General features: G+C 38.4%; 1 protein-coding gene across 3 annotated transcripts in view; it reads left to right on the forward strand.

Annotated features, from left to right (window-relative positions):
- Nucleotides 1-20,829, forward strand: part of LOC109037149 (uncharacterized) — a 549,607-nt gene that overhangs the window by 498,401 nt on the left and 30,377 nt on the right. For 2 of the 3 annotated variants that reach the window (XR_011899772.1, XR_011899773.1), the window contains one exon: nucleotides 1,343-2,524. The exons of the other annotated variant lie outside the window; for it this stretch is intronic. The gene's annotated coding sequence lies outside the window, so the exon portion shown is untranslated. Of the gene's footprint in view, nucleotides 1-1,342; nucleotides 2,525-20,829 lie in introns of those variants that run through there. 3 annotated transcript variants of the gene reach the window in all.

A 20,829-nucleotide genomic window follows, 5' to 3' on the forward strand; every position in this document is an offset into this window, starting at 1 on the left:
GTTATGCCATTTAAACCTGTGGAAAAGGATCGATAAACAGGGTTTTCGCAGCGAACACCATAATAATCGATTCTTTACCATAGGTTTAAATGGCATAACAATCGATAGGGGAGAGTGGGGCAAAGTGGAGTGGTTTTCGTAGAATGGCGGAAAATCATAGTAGAATGAGATTTTCTGCCCATATTTTTGATCAAACTTGATGCTGAGGATATAAAGTATCATACTTTCAAGAAATTTGGTAATTTTTTTTAAAAAAAATCCTCGAAAAATCAAGGTGAAAAAATATTGCTGATTCCCACTTTGCCCCACCATAGCGGGGCAAAGTGGAAAGCAACATGGGGCAAAGTGGAAGGTAAGGGACAAAGTGGAATAAAGAGCTGAGGATGTTTCAGAAACGAGAGAATGTTTACCTAATCAGGTGAGTAAAAAAGTAGGTATGAAAAATAATGGAAAAAATTAGGTACTGCTTAAATAAGGAGAGAACAACGGTGAAAGGAACAATTGAGATTTTATTTAAATTTTTTTTTCTAAAATGGAAAATAATACTGAAAAATAAATATCGTACAATTTGACAAATTTAAGTAGGAAAAATTTGACTACAAAGGGAATCTAATTCAACTCAGTCTCATAATCTTTTCAAAATTTGTACATTTATAAGACTTTGAAGTTTACAATTTAGTTAGGTACCTGGTGCTGATTGGGTTATCAAGAGAATGATAGTGCCACTGCCACTTTATATTGGATCCCAACTGACAATTTACTATGAGGACAAAGGACCTATTTTGTCGTACCGAGAGCACAGGTTGACAAAAGTAAAATATTTGACACATTTTTCATGAAAATTAATACCTTTAAACGTTGAGGAATCAGAACAGAAGAAAAACTGAGCATTGTATACTACTGGGGGCAAAGTGGAAGCTGATATTCCACTTTGCCCCCAAGAGAGTCTCATCGTATTTCTTAACATATTAATTATAAAACATAATTTCACACAATTTTTTAACAGTCAACGTGTGCTAAAGGATCCATAGAATAGTTAAAAATCAACAGAAAATAATTAAGAAAGAACCAATTACCTGCATCTAAAATGTTTCGTCACCCAAAACAAATCGTCCCAGCTGGGCGAAATTTCGAAGCTGAATATTTTAGGTTATTTGTTTTGATTTCAACACAGAAACACTTTTAAATAGACGGGACACCTCAATAGTTTCATTTTCTACACCTAGGGGCGCCCTATGTGTGCTGTATTTTGCTATAACCTCAATTTCCACTTTGCCCCACCCTATCACTTTGCCCCCACTTCCCCTACATCTCAATTCACGCCACGCCACTGATGATGGAGAAAATAGCCCTCTCGGCACCTAATGGCTCTATCAATTCCGAAGGTCTCTATATTTATACATATTTCGAGATGAAGCTTCAAGTTTCAATTTTATGGAGGCCATTAGTGTCCACTCGATTAGTGGTACTTACAGCATCAATGACCGCTGGTGAAATCTATTCGAGAAAATGTAAGACTTCATTTTCCGTTGTATATCAAGGCCCAATGCAACTACGGAACAATGTTTATTGCAGAGGTGGATAAGGTTATTTCTCGAACCGCGCAATTTTTTACCTTATTCGTTAATCATACCTAGGAAAATTCGGTGTTATATTGTAATCTACTGTTCTAGGCTAAGGGTTTTGCGTATTTATTATTGAATGGTTTTGATGTATAGACTTAGTTAGAGGAGATAAGGTTGCAATAAATTTATTAGTAATAATGAGAAATATACAAGTAGTTTAAACGAATTTGTAAACCGTGGTATGTCAAGTAAGTGCCCATCCTCCAAAGAAATTTTGAGTTGTCTTTTATTCATTATATTTATGTTTGTTGCATTTTTCATTTTTGTTTTCTTCGAAAATGGGTTATGTTGTTTTATTATTCGCCTCCTGGTCATGTTGATAATGTTTGCACAAACTTAATTTGTTTTTCGTGCTTGAAACACCCACCCATTACTTTATTTGATCGTAAGAAATATTTTTTATCCTCACATTATTTATGAGTAGGGTAAGGTTCCGGGTATGTTTATCCTTATCAGACACCAAGGTACTGTGCTTAATGCAGCTGAAACAGTATAGAATTACATACTACAGAGAGTCAGTATTATCATTTTGTAGCTTTTCGGGACGTACTATTTATCGGCTTTTTTACTCTGCTCTGCAGCTGTTACTATACGAGTTTTACGTTCTAAAGATGTTAGTGTAAGTTTCTTAGATCAACCTTAGTTCTTAAAATTTTTGCCATAGGAATCAACACTATTCTTTTTTATCTTATGAAACGACGAATTTGGTTAAAATTTTGTCAAATTGTAAAATAACGTATGTTTAATAACAAACTTTTATTAATACCCATCGTGGATTAAAAATTGGAAGAATGGTTTCTGTATTATTCGATATTTGTTTTGTTTTAAATCATTTATCAACCAATGAGTATTAGATCTTAAAACCCATATTTGATGTAATAAAATATATCGTACCCAAACTAGTCGTTTTATTTTTGGCGCGTATACGTAGTATACCGCCTTTGCGATCGTTTCGACCCCCCCCTCGATACAATAACCGAGTCCCCTAGTTCCTTACCGAAAAGTGACTACCGCGAACTTCTGAGATTTTCCAAAGCGTGTAAAAAGTTTACTAATCCGTCAATAATAATGATTAAAATTTGTTTCTCATTCTGGGGCCCGCTAGTTTATGTGTAATGAATACCAAGAGTCTACGTTTCTTGGTTTTTTTTAAAAAAACCTTAGAATGGGGCGCGCTGATTTAAAATATGCATATATAAGCGGAAGCAAGCGAACTGATTCGAGGATGGCTGACCAGTTCGGCACTCCTTGAATGAGAATTTCACTCACTCCGTTTTGTTCACAACGTTGCTTTGACATATCTCCACAACACTGTTATCCTTTTCAAAAGTTGGTACTCCTTGCTCTGATAGTCGGGGCCACCAGGATAGTGGTAAGTGCAATCTGTGATGAGCCTCGAGACTCATTAGACCATTTGCTAAACGTGGCTCATACAGGAGTCCACTAAGCCCTCTCGTCCCCACGCTCCTGATCACTGCGTCGGCGTCACGAAGAACAATGGGCCTTGGGTCCCAACGCGGCCGATACCCGTACCCCAATTACTCACGCTTCATTAACCATTTCACCGTCACGCTAGGATTCATCCAATTTTCAAAAAAAATTGTTTCGCATGTATTTAGCAATTTTTTTCCTTACTCTCCGTTAAAACACAAATAAAAAGAGACCTCATTCATAAAAATCGGCCGAATAGAAGAGAAGTTACAGTAATCGAAATCCGAAGAAATCAACAAAACCTCGACTCCTCGATACGAAAAATAAAATGAAGGGGAAAAAAAGAAAGTATAAATTACAATTAAATATAATTGACCTCAAAATTTGACAAACAATTCATTTATATACCTAACGCTGAAAAAACTGGGAGAAATTACAAAAAAATTGCCTCTTGCAAGGGGCTTCTTTGTAAGAATTTTGACCTGAAGACAACGGTCGAATAACAGCAGTACTCCATACAATACACGGTGTGCCTGAACGAGTTAAACATTTTTCATACGTCCAAATCGAAAAATCTTTATATTTTAACTACAATGTTTCTTGAATCGTTTAAGCAAAAAAAAAAAAAAAAAAAAAATTCCGTCGAGATTCTGGAACGCAAAGGCGCTTTAAAAGTATTCTGGGGCTATAATAGCTAAATCACCGGTAGTAAATTCGTTATATTATTAAAAAGAAATTGACTCCATAGTTTAATTCCTTAGTTTCTTGAATACGAATTATTTTAAGCACTTAAACATTTATACCACCAATTTTAGCCATGGGGTGATTTCCTGAGAGCCGATAATATCACGAATTTCTCATAGAACCCCTCAACAGTGGCTTGCTTTTTTGGCAGCCGATTCGGCCATCGAACCGGAGTTTAAATGGAAGCTGATAATAACCCAAAGCTCTGAGAAAAATTTTGAGATGAGTATAAGAACGGTTTGTTGTAAGTAGCGAGGAGAGGCGGGCAAAGCGGCTAAAATCCTATCTAATTTTTACAGTTTTTCTGTTGAATTAATGTTGCCGCGGGCTTCTGACTGTCCACACATAGTTCTGTTCAGCATATCGATACATAAGTATTTACATTTTACATACGTAGAATCTAATTTTCACGTCGGGGAGTTGACATATTTTGATTTTTTCGATTTTATACGGAAAATTGATGGTTTTTCGGGATTGAAATTATTATTGTTTCATGAAAAATAAATGCACCCAAAATGACTATAGCATATTGATTCTTACACATTTGCACTTACAAAATTGGTTGGTAAATTCAACGAGTGGGTGCATCGACCTGGTATATCAAGTTTCTGCAATTTTTTACGGCAAATCAGTAGATTTTCGGGATGTAGATTGCTTACTTTCAATTCATGAATGAATAAGCAACGACATGGTTGAACTTCTTTGCATGGAAAAGACGTTTTAAAATAACAAAATCAAGACGTATTTAATGCAATTGCATTTATATCGAGTCAATTTCTTTTCAATAATATAACGGGATTTTTACTACCGGTGATTTGGGTATTTTAGCCCCAAAATACCTTTAAATCGACTTTATCTTCTAGGAGTTCGACAGAATTTTTCCTTTCTTCGCTTAAATTATTCCGTAGCACTTTTCTTCAAGAATCTGATAAGATTTTGCTTGAGGCAGATCAAAAAACTTAAATTCGATCGAATAGCTTTCTACTTTCACAATACACGGTCTCGTCAAGGTGCGTCTTTGACCTCGCAGTGTTGGATCGTGAATTCTCTTTTTATGCTGTTTGCCTATTTTGAAATCTCTGTAAATGAAAACTAAAGGGGTTGATATGTGCGAGTTAATGACGCGCCTTATCAACACATTGTGTTGGAGTTCACTGCTTGTTTTTCTTCTGGTTCTACCTCTTTGACACCTCGTTTAGCACTCTTTATACTGCTCTTTTATATTGAATCGCAAATGATCCTTGAGTATGTACTATATCAGTGTAATTTCATTTGAATTTTGCTAGGAATGTGACATTTTTCATCATCATTTTTTGTTCCGTTTAGAACGGCATTCTCTGTTGCGATTTTTACTGAGTATCGCAATCTAGCAAACAAAATAAATGAAAACAAATGACCCAAGAAAAATTTAAATTCACCCTTACGTAGCGAGGACTTTCTATAACTCAAGAAACTTTGCGCTCTAAATTTTTTGTGAAAAGTGTTCGCATGAAGAATTCTGATCCAAAAAGCATCAGAAAGTTAGAGAATTTTATGCTCAAGAACCCTAAAAGTCTGGACTAGTCAGGGAATTCTGCTGCAAAATCTTAAAATTTCCCGGTAAAAATAATCGTTCTCCAAGGGCGAATTTTAAAAAGTAGTCACCAGCTAAGTCGTAAACACATGTCACATGCTAGAGCTAGAGTATCTGTATATGGGAGAGTATTGCCATCTCAATCCTCTCACTACAGAAAAAGTGTGCCGCTCTCTGATTGGTCGGTTATCATGAAGCCCCAAAATTGGCCCAATGTAAACAAACCCCAGCCCCTTCGCTCTAGTTTGGCCCAATGTAAACAAAAATATGGCGACAAAGTTCTGCAAAGTTCTACAAAGTTCTTGACGTGATTTTGGATGTGATAGACATTTTTGTATGTACAACTTCTGAATTGAGTTCAGATCGAACTTTGATGGATATTTTTGCCAAATATTAACCTTTGAGAGTGATTATTATTCATTTCTCAACCGATGATACGGGTTGCTCTGGGTCGGGTTTGTTTACATAGGGCCAAATTAGAGGCTTCATGATAGCCTGAAAGTGATGAACCAAGCAGAGAGCGGCACAGAGATGTCAATACTCTCCCGTATTCACGTACTTTAGCTAAAGTTCCATTTTGAAAGCCAAGGAAATGGATGTGTTGCATGTGTGAGGAATTTGCGATTTGACTATTAATTCTTATGTAAAAGTTCGCAAGAAACACGATGGTGCCACTGGTTTTCTCTGAAATCAACTCCCAAGCTCAAAAAAAGCTCTCAAGTTGAGGCCAAAATGGAGGGGATATCCCACGCTATCCTGAGAGTCCACCTCTACATCAAGACAAACTCTCCATGCAAAGATAGGGAGCAAATATATTGACAGGGCTGCCACTTTATTTGGGGACTTAAAAACTGAAAACACGGCAATCCTGCTAATGTATTTGCTCCCTATCTTTGCATGGAAAGTTTGTCTTGATGTAGACGTGGACTCTCAGGATAGCGTGGGATATCTCCTCCATTTTGGCCTCGACTTGAGAGTTTTTTTTTGAGCGTGGGAGTTGATTTCAGAGAAAACCAGTGGCACCATCGTGTTTCTCGCGAACTTTTACATAAGAATCAATAGTCAAATCGCAAATTCCTCACACATGCAACATCTCCATTGTGTAGCCTGCCCAAGTTCTCTTTGCAGAAATAAAAGGACAGTTTTGTTTTTCAGCCACTTTGGAGGCAAGTGAATCGCGGCTAATGACGCTGAGTAAGGTTAGCCCCTCGGCAGCGAAACCGTTCTCGTGCGACTTGTGCCAGGAGAAATGCTACGCCCGGAAGGAGTCGCTGTACCGGCACCAGACCTTCGAGTGCCCCAACAACATAGAAAGACTCTCCTTCCCGTGCATGTTCTGCAGCCACATCGCCAAACAGAAAACCCACCTCGAGAGGCACCTGCGAGTCGTCCATAAGCTCCGCCCTCACGATATACCCAAAGACCTTCTACATCCCACCTCCGTACATTCCTCGTCTTCCGTCACGTGATATGATGAAGAACTTGTGCACAGATTTGACTTCAACCTCCCTTATCTTATATCTTCTACTCTATAATCAAACAAGAGGATGACTAGTTTTTGAAAAGTCAGGGAAAACCAGCAGGCAGCCTGATTGTTGAAATTTTGTGTTTGTCGGGTAGACATAGATGACATAGGTTAAAAGGCGGACTGTGATTGGTCGGCTATGTTTTACCGCTGCTTTGCCGTGCCTATGTCGGGTGAAACTCACGGCAAGCTGAAGGCACCTCTCAAGTTTTCGACGTATGTCGTCTATTTCACCTGACACAGGCACGATAAAGCAGCGATAAGACATACCCGACCAATCACGCTCCTTTTAACCTACGTCATCTTTGTCTACCCTACAAACACAAAATATCAACAATCAGGCTGCTCGAAAACTGAGCAAATGTTGCCCAACCCTGAAGAGCGATGGAAAAGTCTGTGAACTTTCCTGCAAAGCCCCGTAATTTTTTCCTCCAGCCAAAACATTGCATTTTTTTCAATTTCAATAGACTTTAATATTCAATAAATTTTTCGTGAAAATAATTTTCATGACAGAATGCGATTTTGAAAGTCAGGAAATTTATGCTCAAAATCCCTGAAAAGTTGGGGAATTTTGAAAGCCAGGAACACGTGTAACCCTGAATAAATTGATGCATATATTGTCTGTGTGTTCCCTCTCCACTTCTCTTCGTCATCGTCTCAAACTCTGGAAATTTTGTCTTCTTATTCTCCCGAATAAAATACAAGTCAAATTCTGATTTTAGCCTTAAAGGTCTGCTGCATTCCTTTTTGTCTGTAAAAAGTCTGCAATACATCGCACAACTGCAACTGTTTTGTTGCAGCTCAGTTGGTTTTTTATTTTTATCTTTTTGAGCAAATCTATAATTCGTATGCCAGTTTGTTTCACAATTGTTGCGATCAGCTGATAAAGTAAAATGATACTATTTTTAGGTTAACAAATCTATCTGTGATTTATTGTAAGTTAAAATTTTGACCATGTCTTCTATTGTCATCACAATAAAAAAATTTAATTGAATTTGAGAATGTTCTAAAAAAAAACCCAAAAATCCTCTTAATCCATGACATAATGCTTGCAACTTAGCTATTGCAAGTACTCATTTAAGTTCAAATGAAGTAAACAAAAAAACAAAGGCAAGGAAAAGCGTAAACCGGCTAAATTACCCCTTTTATACCCCTTTGTCAACCAGGGGAACAATAGAAATACCCCTTTCATACCCCTTTGTCAACCAGGGGAACAATAGAAAAATTAAATTATGCTTTGTTTGTTTGTTTTTGGACTGCGTCAATTGCTTACAAATTTCGTCAAGTCTTATCGAACAAAAATTTGCTTTTTCCCGCATCAAGATTTTTGACGAGAGTATTCATGTTTCAGTTATCAAGGTCAAGGCAGACCCGGAGTATTTGAATTTCAGCCAGTTTTTCAAGGAGGAGCAGCATGGCGAATCGATGGATCACAGCGACGCATTTCACGGCAAGCGACCATTCTTCTGTCAACTTTGCCGAAAAAGCTTCAAGAGAAAAGGCACCTATAAACAACATATCAACTCCGAGTGCCAGTATAGCGTTGACAAGGTCACCTACCCCTGTCGTTTTTGCACCTACGTTGCCACGCGCAAGAGCAACCTCAAACGACACCTCATACTCACTCACTCCAAACAAGAACCCAATATACCCTAATAACACCATTCCTTGCTATCATTAGTTTTTTAAGTTCCCTCTTTTCCCTTCACCATCTTGTCTGGGGAGTGGCGATTCTTAAAAGTTGTCAACACTGTTTTTCCTCCATCTAAATGTACACCTAGAAAAAAGATTGGTAGAATTTACCATTCCTTCACGCTGTATTTCACACAGCGTCAATTCAGAGTCAACTCTGCCAGAAGAAGGGTAAACGTCACTATTTACTGGTACAGTTTACCATTCCTCCGGCAGAATCGACTTCAAATTCACGCTGTGTAAAATATAGCGTGAAGGAATGGTAAATTCTACCAATTTTTTTGCTCGGTGTATGCAAAACAATCGACTCTTAGTGATGCAGCTTGTCGCATCTAATATCGATATTTTTAATGGATTTAAAAGGAGCAAAAACAGTGCCGCCGACTTGCAAAATCGCCACTGTATCTGGGGTCCGTCGCGTCTATCATGAGCTCTTAATGCCTCCTATCTCTTAACTTTGTAAGTATAGCGGATGAAACGCCGTAGCCCAGGAGTGCCCATTTTACACCCAGCGCTTCAATTCGTCGCCCTCCTATTGTTCAGGCGTAAGTGCATTTCGCGATGAGCCCTGTCGTCCATTCACTGAAAAAAAATTCTCGGCGTTTTTACCAAGGTCCGTTGGTACCTTTACCATCTCACTTTTTTTACCAATTATTGGTAATTTTACCAAGACAGACTGGTAAGCTTACCAAAAAACCGGTATTTTTACTGTTTTTTTTTCAGGTAAGAATACCACTTTTATTGGTAATCAATTCCCGGTAACTTTGCCAATCTATCTCGGTAATTCTACCACAGTCGATAAAAAATATTGGCGTTTTTACCAAGGTCCAGTAAAATTACCGAGAAAGTTCAATAATTTTACCGAGATTTCTCGGTAAAATTACCAATTCCATAAATGGTAATTTTACCAGGAAAAAACTGGGATCAAATAGAGCCCTGAATTCTCGGTAATTTTACCCTTTTCGTAGTGAATACACCGAGATTTTTTTTTCAGTGTTTAACTCAATGCTTTCCCGGGCTCACCTCAATGTGTAGTTACGTCCCTCGGTCAGTCAAGCGACGAACTCCAACGCAAAAAATGAGTTTATGATTGATGAAACCGAGCCAGTAAGTTTCTGAACGAATCTCTCTTTCCTACTCTTTGAATTGGCCTATCCAGAAAATAAGAGACCTGGAGTACCACATCCTGTCTTGATTTCAACCCCATTCCAATATCATCTCATCGGATGAATCGAGCTTCTCAATTTGGATCCTCTGACCCGATCATTTCGTGTTGCAGCCTCAGTGGAATTCGATCTCGGCACTTTGGGCAGGAAAACGAAGAAGGAAGCGTCCATTTCCGGCTCGGTCTTTTTGCCTGGCCCTCAAAAAATATTTGCCTGTCAGTTGTGTCCCAAGAGCTACTCAAACAGACGCCTGCTAAAACGTCACATCGAGAGTGAATGCAAGTTCAGCGTTGATAAACGCACCTTTCCGTGTCGGCTGTGTAGTCACGTTGCGACGAGGAAAGAAAACCTAAATAGACACCTCATTTTAAAGCATTCAACCCCAAAGCGATAGAATAACCTCATTCTGAGGCGTTCTCAACCCGCTCGGGTCATTTTAGGCTTCATTGTTGCAGCAATCAATAAATACAATTGTGATTATGGTAACGCATTTTGCATGTTTGTTAAATGAATGAAATAAAAGAGAAACACAATGCAACTAAATTTTAATTTAAAAAATATACTTGTTATATGTCCAAGGTCATTAGTCATGTTAGACATTTCTGGAGAGTCGATACAATTTTGCAGATTTATGGAGCTCTGAATATTTGGAACTTGAAAATCGGTCAATTACGGTAGTGTCCCTAAGTTTTACTGATCAACATGTTTTCCATCAATTTTAACCGGGAAAATCGCAAGTAGCAAGAATTCTAGTATTTTATGAACACCACAAAATCTTGCAATAAATCCTGATTCAAGTGCTAGAAATAATTTAATGATCCTAAAATGACCCAGATTCCTCAGATGATATTATAGGAACTTGAGCAAAATATTTGCTTATTGGACCCAAGGATCTGAAAATACGCTTGATTTGACCAATGACCTGTCAAGAAAATACCAATGTAGGACCTCAGAAAATGGTATGACCAAAATAGTGTATTTGTAGTATTTTCAGAGCTGATATCAAAAATCTTAATCCTTTTCCTGCACCTTGAAAGGGCTTCTTTTTTCAATTTTGAAATTTGTTTACAAATAGTGGTTTATTGAAGTACATTAACGTATTCAACATGTTTTAAATTATCTCTCAGTAGCTAATTTTGTGGGAAGTCGAGAGGGAGACAATAAAGAACGTTTTGACAACTTCTCGCACAAGGATGTAAAAAGTGACTCTGATATCCTATATCATTATCTATGCAGACATCAAAATCACACTCTACTTAAAGATAATTTTTTTACAGATTGTTTAAACGAATTTATCTGTCCACTTTTTTGAACTCAATAAAATTAATTTGTACCGAATCTAAATCGTTTTCTATGTGTCACAAATCAGCCTTTTACACTTGACTTGGCAATTTCACTCAGATTCCGTGAGGTTTAAGGGCCACTGCAATTTTTTCCCAGAGTATTTTTGAGATTACTGCCAGTAGAAAATCACCCCAACAAATGTTTACAAAAGACTACTTGTATATGAAACTTTTTGATAAAATACACGTCCTCTAAAACTGCGGAATCTCTCCAGTGACTCATGACATCGCATCTCCTATGTCTAGTTTGAAAGTGTGTTTTTAGGAAGAATGAGAAGTTACCGCCCCCTAGCGGGCTGATTATTGATATTGATAGACAAATCGAAAGACAAAGAGAAAATAAAGCGATCCTATGGGTTCGAACGGGTGGTTGTTACAGACTAAGGGGTGAAATGATGCATTTATTTTAGGGTCTCTCACGAGCTGTTATAGTCTATTATTTAACCCCATTAACCATTGCAACCACCCGCTTTCATCGCTCTGATCAGCATGTTCGCTCCACTTTTCCTTTGTCTATCCCTTTGTCTATATGTCACAGCAATCAGCAACCCAGAAGTTGAGCTCGAATTATTGACTCATTGGTTTTTTGTTCCAGTCGTATGTTACACATCAGAAAGGGGGCTGTCGAATATAGGCGAAAGTGAGAGATTGAGTCCGTGTTCTCCGTTGGGACCCAGCGCAAGCGACGAAGCCTCGAGCTCTTGCCAGCCGTTCAAACCTTTCAGATGTCAACTCTGCCACAAAAGCTTCTGCAGTGGTGGCAACCTCAAACGTCACTCTGAGTACGAATGCCAGTACAATGTGGATAAAATCACTTTTCCCTGTATTATTTGTTCCTATATCGCAACTCGGAGAAGCAACCTGAAAAGGCATCTATTCCTGGCGCATGGTAGGAAGTAGGCCTCTTTAGGTACGCCCAGAAGTGCAGAAGCTCATAAAAGATCTCATAAAATTTTTGAACAATTTTTCAACAATTATAAATATTTTAAGCTCACTTTTGAGATTCAGAGTTTCAAAATTTAATTACATTTTGTTCAAGTGTATGACTTTCTTAGAACTTGTTTTAACAGACGCAAAAACGTTGTGAAATGAGCGAAATGCTGAGAATTCAGTTCCGAAATTTTGATAGAAAAAATAACCTGGAGTCCAACTTCGGAATGATTCGTCAAATTTTCGGTCATTTCTTGCGAACCGTACTTTTAACTTTTGAAATTTTTTACAAAATTTCGTGAAATGCTCTCAGCCAAGAAAAAAAAAAGTTATGACAGTTCTTGGTACTTGAAGAATTTCTTTGAAGCTCATGGTTATGAACTCCTGGGTAATAAAGCGCAAGAATGGTAAAAACTCAACGGTAAAATAGTATCTTTATTAGAATGGCAAAGTTTGCGTCGAATTCTCGCATATTTGTTGGAAGTTGCGCCTCTGAAAATTTCTCGACTTCAGATTACATCCTGTGAAAAATGTCGCATCTTTGGATGAGTCGGGTTTGACTCGTAATCTTCAGTGTTTAATCTAGTCCCCCGGAATCGAAAAATTCCTTGACATGATATTTGATCCCGTGAAATTTAATTTTACATCTTTGGACGGGTCGGGTCTGATAAATAGTATTTGGTATTCATTCTAGTACCCTGGAACCTCTGAGGCAATTTATCAAATGGAATTTTGATTCCTCTATCTTCGATCAGTAGCTGGCGAAGAAAAACAAACAATATATTTTTTATTTTTAGTTTTTGAACGCATAATAACACACTTCAACCTTTTTTAAATCTTTTCTTGCCCTTCTGAACTTAACTTCAGCTGAGATGATTTAAACTTAAATCCAGTTGAATGACATTCATAATATGTTTCATCTTGTGAATTCTGTTTGTTTGTTTCGCTATCTTCTCAGGTTGCCTCTAAACAAAAAGAGAAAATGAATTAAGGCTGATTAGGATTCTTTGCTAATAACTCGCTTGATTCACAGTTGTATCTTTGAAATTAATTTACATTTAAGTGTAGACAATTCAATACAAAATTTCCATTTATTTTTATCATAGAAAAATTCAAGCAACCGAATCAAAAAAGTCATCACTCAAAAGTACAATCACATCGTATGAACTTTTAATTAATTTACTCAGTTATTCTTATCATGAGCTGTTGTCATCTTGAACTTTTTTTCAAGCAGAGAGGCAAGCAATAAGCAAAAAACAAAAGAAAGCAAGTTTGTACACTCACCACTGTATTTCCAAATGTAGAAAAAAAAACCAAAGTATGAAAAAAAAAAAAAAAAATAAGATAAGTAAATAATCTCTTTTGAAACCAATAAATTTCTTGTTGATAATTTTTGCAGCAGAAAAAGTATCCAGATTCTATGTCAAGAGCATTTTTTCCCCCTCTTTATGAAATACATAAAATGTCCACGAGGGACTGCTGGCTCATGGCCCCAGATTTTTGTTAGCATAATAAAATATTTGAATTTGCAGTCCTTATTTATTGTTCATTTTATCACTCCGTAATTAAGAGAAGCGTCCTAATCAAATGCGCACTTTCCAAAACTCTCAGATACGTATGAGTATGATTGGTAAGTGCTTTCTTTTAAGATGCGTGATACAGATCAAGTCTTACTTACTTCAAATGTAAGTGCTAGGAAACTTGAAAATTAATGTAGTCGACAAGGTGTGAGGCGATGTACCAAAACGATTTTGGTAGCAGAATATTACACTTGACAACTTGACTTATTTCTGATGCCTCAAAAGTATCAATAGCATCACAAAACAATGGGGTAATCTAATTAGAAAATAATGGTAACTGAATGTTTTCACTTTTTTTAAGAAGGAGTTCATGACGTTGCAAACAATTCAAAGTTCGCCGTCAATTTCACTGGCGATGAAAGTAAAATTATAAAATTCAGAAATAAAGGATGAAGAGGGAAAGTGTAGCAGTCGTCTTGCCTTGCCCACAGATTGACCATTTTCTCTCCCCCAAATGTACAGTACAGTAGCAGCTTTATGTTTGCGTAAGTATGTCGTGACACTGCATTTCTGTGCCATAGTGACAACTGCAGGAATGCGTATCTCATTTGCGGTGTTTCAAAATCCCTGATCCCATTTTCTTTTATCAAAGAAGAGAAAACTAACGCTAATTCTTCAAATATTTATACATAGATTCATCTTCACACAGAGAGGATAAATCAGGTAAGTTTTCAGGACGTTAAGACGTTAAGTATTTTCCATTTCAAATAATGCACGGAATTTGCATCTCTGCAGTTTCACTCTCGCGTCGACCATTGTGACCGTAGTTGAGTTGTGTTCAGGTCGGATAGGCAACTATACTACTTATACGTCCGGACCTGTCGGATAGGCAAAGCGTGGAGTATCATGGAGTTCTGAAGGCGCCTGACGCTGCGATTGTGCTTATGAAGTTCTTGATTCCTTTTGTGACTTTCCTTTTGATGATAATTTTTGCGCTCTGCCGAGGGAGCACGCAAACTGCTTTCAAATGACGAACGATTATACTTGCCTGCGACGTATTTTACTCTTGTTTTTTATTAATTTATTTTCTTATTTATTTATTTTTCTTTTATTCATAGTTACTTTCCTTAGGGAAGTTCTATATGATTTAAATTGTTATTAAAAGAGGAAAAGGGGTCCTTGAACATAGCATAATTAAAAGGACACTTTTTACAAATCTCTAGTAAAATTCAGCAGTAAAACTTCGGAAATGGATCTTTTTGAACTGCATTACAATGATTCACCACCGCACAAAGCACAAGATAATGAAGAAAACAGTTTATAATTAAGATGCACTTTAAGATAGCTGAGAACCTACCTTTACATGTAAAAAAAACTCGCACCATATTTTGTGTCGTATTTTGTATTTTTTGAGGCGACTCATTTTTAAATCCCTAAAAAATTTCCCTAAAATTTCATTTTTAGACTCATACTGCTGAATTTCACTTGAAGTACGTCAACATGGAGCCTCACATAGAGGAGCTGTTCAAAGAATGACAATGAATAAGATCCTTAGTAACAGTTTAATCCCTATGAAGCATTTTTACACGGAGAAAAAAACCTCGTGCGTGGGACCCGAAGTTTAGGTCACATGGATCTCTGAAGTTTTCGGATTGAGCATCTGAACACTTTAGGACTAGCTGTCGAGGTTCAGATCATGCATCTGAAGTACTTCAGATGTGAGAACCGAAGTTTTTTGGATGTGAGAACCGAAGTTTTTCGGATGTGAAAACCGAGGAACTTCAGATGTAAGAACTGAAGTTTCAGATGTGTGATCCAAACCTCAGCAGCTTGACCTAAAGTGTTCAGATGCTCAATCCGAAAACTTCAGAAATCCATACGATTTAAACTTCAGGTCCCACGCACGAAGTTTTTTTCTCCGTGTAGGAAAGGCGCTACTTAGTGTAACTACTAGGAATACGGCCGTCAGTTTCGGATAATGACAAACGCCAAAAAAAGCTTGCATTTTATTTTAACGAGTCAGGTTTCAATTTCTGTTCAGAGATTATATTGATGGATGCGGAGGAGATCGAGCCTTTGGTGCGAAGGCAGCACCTCTCAACCAAAGCCAAGGACAGGCCCTTCAAATGCGACCTCTGCTCGAAGTCGTTCAGACGCAAGTGTCATCTGACGCGACACAGTATTTCTGAGTGTCAATTCAACGTCGACAAGCCCCAGTTTCACTGCAACCTTTGTCCATACATAGCAACGAGAAAGGACTCACTCAAGCGGCATGTCATTCTTAGCCACACGCTTCAAAATCGCAAACGCGCTCTCAAATTAAATGAAATTTTGTAAAGTCAACCATCTGAAAACACGTAACGAGCTCTACCTAGAGTCCCTTTATACTGAGAGTCAAGACAATGTGAATCCATTTCTGATTGGTTCCCGTCTTTTAGGCCTTCACAGTGTCACAAACGGGAATAAAGATTACACTTTCACCGATTGCAAAGATTATAATCTGGAATGGACCAAGGAATTACGGGTTCGGCAAGGATCAAACGGAATGAGAGAAGGAACGGAGAAAGGAATTTGAGAATGGGTCGATCAAAGATCACGAAAAACGTTCAATTTCTCTAATCTTTATTCCCGTTTGTGACTCCATGAGGAGGTGTTGTCTTGACTCTCAGTATAAAGGGACTCTAGCTCTACCGAGTTACGTGAAATTTAGGATTGCTATTGCCGACCCCTTTGGCCGAAGCGCAACTTTTCGTTCCCACCGCCAGAGCAGTGGCGCGAAATTTGAATTTCAACTTTTTTGCAGTTTTGGCTGAAAATAAATGTGACCGTCTGCTTTTGATAAAAATATAAAAATTCAGTGCAAGCAAATTCGTTCAGAATGACAATCCATTTACTTTCGGTGAGGTGGCTGTTGGCTCATGTTTATCAACACCACAAGATCATATTTGTTTTCGACCAAGACTGCAAAATTGTTGAATTACAAATCTCGCGCCACGGTGGCTCTGGTGACGGGAATCGAAAAGCTGTGTTTCAGTCAAAGAAGTCGGCAAGAGCATTTTTACGTTTCACTTACCTCAAGAATATTAGGACAAAACCAGGCTGCAGCCAGATTGTTGAAATTTTTTGTTTATCGGGACGACATAGATGACACTTCGTAGATCAAAAGGCGGAGCGTTATTGGCTGGCTATGTCTGATCGCTGCTTTGTCGTACCTATGTCGGGTGGAACTCACGACAAGCTATCAGCACCTCCTAAGTCTCCGACAGTATGTCGTCCATTCATCTGACAAAGCAGCGATAAGACATAGCCGACCAATCACGCTCCGCCTTTTAACCTATATGTCACCTATGTCGTCCCGATACACAAAAAATTTCAACAGTCAGGCTGCTGATACAGAAAAACGGAGGTCATTTTTGGAAACAGTGCTGAAAGTTAACTTATATCATTTATGAATTTCTTGGCCGGCTTATCCGTGTTGATCAGTTCCATCAATCATATTGGTCGTATTGTATTCATCCTTAAGGCCTCAGCATTACCAGTGTTCAATAAAACTTGCATAAAGTTCCAAAAGTTGTCATACTCATTTCTAACTATTTTTTCCCCGTTGAATTTTTAGATGGATTTTTTTGTAGTTTAATGCCGAATGTTTTTATCAACTTGTTCTCTCAATTACTTTCAGTCCCTTTTCTATTTTTATTACCTTTGACAATGTGATTTATCCCTAAAAATTTCTCTCTCGCCTCTCTGGACGGTCGCAGCTAAAATGACACACATTAAGTAGAAAAAGATGGGATTTTCTGTTTTTGAGTTTTAGTAACAGCCTCTAGAAATCAGCTTCCTTATTCTTGCCCTTAACTTGAGATCTGAATATTCTCGTTCCAGTAATCGTGAGTGGCGGCAGATCTGGGGCAAGACTAGACGATGACTTTCCGTTCCAGTGTGAGCTGTGCCTCAAAGGTTTCAAGTCGCGAGGTTCCGTCGGAAGGCATATTCGCTATGAGTGCGAATTCTCTGTTGACAAGCCTGAGTTTCCCTGTAATTTGTGCCCATACGTCGCCACGCGCAAAGATTCTCTTAAGAGACACTTTACCCTTAGACATGACATGCCAAATTTTTCGAGATGAATTCTCTTCGAACTTCTCAAAAGGTCTCGGTTAGTTACCAACCGATTACCCATTGTTATTTGAAATACTGTTTCTTTAACCCCGTAAAGAAAAAAATTGTGATTATAATTGTACACTTTAGTCGAAATGCATGTAAGAAACATGTGTTCAGTACCAGTGGTTTCCATGTCATAGAAAAAATGTCGAAATCTCAGTTTTCCTAGGTTCATGAACTTTTAATCACATCACTGACGTCAAGACATCAATGGTAAACCTTTCGTTGAATGTCATTGATGATACTCTAAATCAAAGCTGAAGCGACAAGATTCTATCTCGTGCCAGAATCGTTATTATATTTATTTTCTTTAACCCTTTTTTTTCTTACATTCACCATTGTGTCGATAAGAATTAAGTGATTAGTCATTCCTTTTTAAGTTAAAACTTTCGAAAATACATTATTTTGTACTGACTGTATAGTTTTTTAAGTTGCCCTCATGTGTTTTAAATAAAGTTTTTTTAAACCTACTTTTTGTTTTCTCCAAGACTCAAATTTTTTTCACGCCTCTTTTTTTACAATGAAATCAGCTCGAACTCCATTCTCCAGGTATTATCAAGTGATCAAATGAGATGTATTGTTTTGGAGTCAAAATCAAGACTCAAGCTCTTCTCAGGCTCACTGTAGTGACTTCATGATCCCAAGAGGTAATGTGTAGCTTGGCCTCAAGCGGGTAAATGCAAGAAACTTTTTTTTTTAAACGGCATTGCATATTATTCTGATATTTTAAACTTACACTCACTAAAATTTGATTAATCAAAAAACCAGTCGCATTTTAAGATTTCTCCTTAAAAAATAACTGTTATTTGACTATGTTCATTCAATTGTCATGGAGACAATAGAAAGTTTAACAAAGAGAGACTCAGAATCTCTCGATGTGATGTAATTTTATCTTTTCTGTAAACCTCTCGGAGGCAAATAAACAAAAAAAAAAAAAAAACAAACAAACAAACAAACAAACAAACAAACAAAGAATGAAAAAAAAACAATTCAATCAATTTTTGAAAAAAAGCCTCGAATGACGATATTTTATCTTGAAAATTTGTATCGTCACACAGCTCATGTCAAGAGGTTAAAACCTGCATCCAGAACAGTGCCCACATGATCCACAGCGTCGCGATCTTCAGCACGGCTCAGGAACAGTTCGTGAAATGAAAAGTTTCTCGAAAATCCTGTAGGGTTATTTGCAACTCGTCCCCGAAAAATTGCTATAACTCTGTGAGTTTCCAACTGAATAAGCTCAAATTTTGAGGTTTGATAGCGAATAGTATGAACTACAACCTCTCACAAACCTCATTTCGATATCTATCATAGTTTCCGAATTGCAGACTTGGTCTCAGTTGTTTTGGGACACCCCTTGTATCTTATATTATTGTTTTATGTCACATATTTTTCAATTCTTGCGATACGCTCACTCACAGTTCGTTTAATTGTTTTAATGACATGAGGCAATACCCATAATTTTTGCGGCTATCGACAGGTGATAGTCCTCAGGAAAGATTCAGATCTTGGAAATATGACCCAGTTTTCTTTTTATATGAAGTGAAACTTCCCATTTAAACAACGTACACTTTCGTCCTTGTCACAATTCTTTCTAAAAACCTAACCTACCTGACCTCCCGATCATAGAGCAAGCGCTACAACTACTAAACCCCAGGTGGCCCACTAGCTGCCTTTTGGGCCAGGGGACACGCCCCTTAATTTCCTATACAGGGTGTCCCAAAAGTCCGTACCCCCCCCCCCCCCCCACCCGGTAACTTTTGAACGGTTAGAGATAAAAAAACGAAACTTTGGGAACGCTTCTATCTCAAAGGGGACCATCTTTAAGGGGTCCAGACCATCTGAAGATGGTCCCCTTTAAGATAGAAACATTCCTAAAGTTTCGTTTTTCTATCTCTAACCGTTCAAAAACTACCAGGGGGGGGGAGGGGGGTACGGACTTTTGGGACACCCTGTATTGCCCCATCATTTGTCTCGAAACTAAGTTTGTCATTTTTTTTTATTTTTTTCCTTGAATTTGATATCCTTTTAATCATACTAATCAACAATTGTGTTATTCCGCAGGTGTGCACCCTTTGGCGGCGTTCGGAGCCCTGGCGTCCTCGCTGAGCGTTCAGTTCGACCCCGAGCACTCTGACAGCAGCCTGGAGGCCGGCGGCCCCCTGGTCCCCCTGGGGGTCCGCTCCCTGGCCCGCAACCGGAGCTACGACAGCCTCAACACCGTCGAGCGCTTCGAGCTCCAGTTCCCCAACGCCTTCCGGGACGAGCGGCAGAGCAACCTGGACCGGATGGCCGACGCCATGCGGGCGTCCGGCAGGGACCGCATGCGCCGCTACAGGGCCCGCATGAAGCAGGACCCGCTCCGCTACGAAGAGTTCAAAATGAGCGAGAGGGAACGGGCACGCAGGCGAAGGCTTCAAATGCAAATGAAGATGTAGTCCCACTCCGCCGGGTCCCTCCTACCGTCCGCCAAGTATTTTTCACCCCCCGCCCCCCCTTTACCAAGATAAAATAGGGTGTCTTCAGCTCTGGAAAACCTTGAGTGTTCCGGAGATTTTATTAGACCAGGGAAATTATGAAATAGTCGAGGAATTTTCTGTAAAGGACGGGAAATTTGAATGAGTTTGAAATTTTGAATTCTAGAGAAAATCTTGACAAATAATCTCTCTTTTGATGAAACACGAATTGCCTGGTAAACTTGTGAATATCTCTCATCTGATTTTTCGGATAATTTTTTTCGCAATTTCACCTTGAGTTCCTCAAAAGTGTGAGGAAAACCGTTCATAACTTTCCCCAAAAATGAACGAAAAAGTTTGGCAACTCTCGAATGTTCGTACGGCGTTTTTCTTTAACTCGGCAGGATGGGTCCGTTTCGCTGACCAAAGAACTGTGTTCTGATGCTTGATGCTCGTAGATCAGGTAGGAATAAGAAGATCTGTCTGAGCATCAACTTTCTACTTTCAATATTGAGTGAGATATCGCGCTTTGGAAAATTCGGCTCACGGCGTCATCCTCCGCGTTAGTTACACCTTTGGTTTCTTCCACCTTGCTTTCATCAGTCCACACTGAAAAAAAAATTCTCGGTGTTTTTACCAAGGTCCGTTGGTACCTTTACCATCTCA

Source organism: Bemisia tabaci, chromosome 1 (genome assembly GCF_918797505.1).
Source record: "Bemisia tabaci chromosome 1, PGI_BMITA_v3".
In the NCBI taxonomy this organism is placed as follows: domain Eukaryota; kingdom Metazoa; phylum Arthropoda; class Insecta; order Hemiptera; family Aleyrodidae; genus Bemisia; species Bemisia tabaci.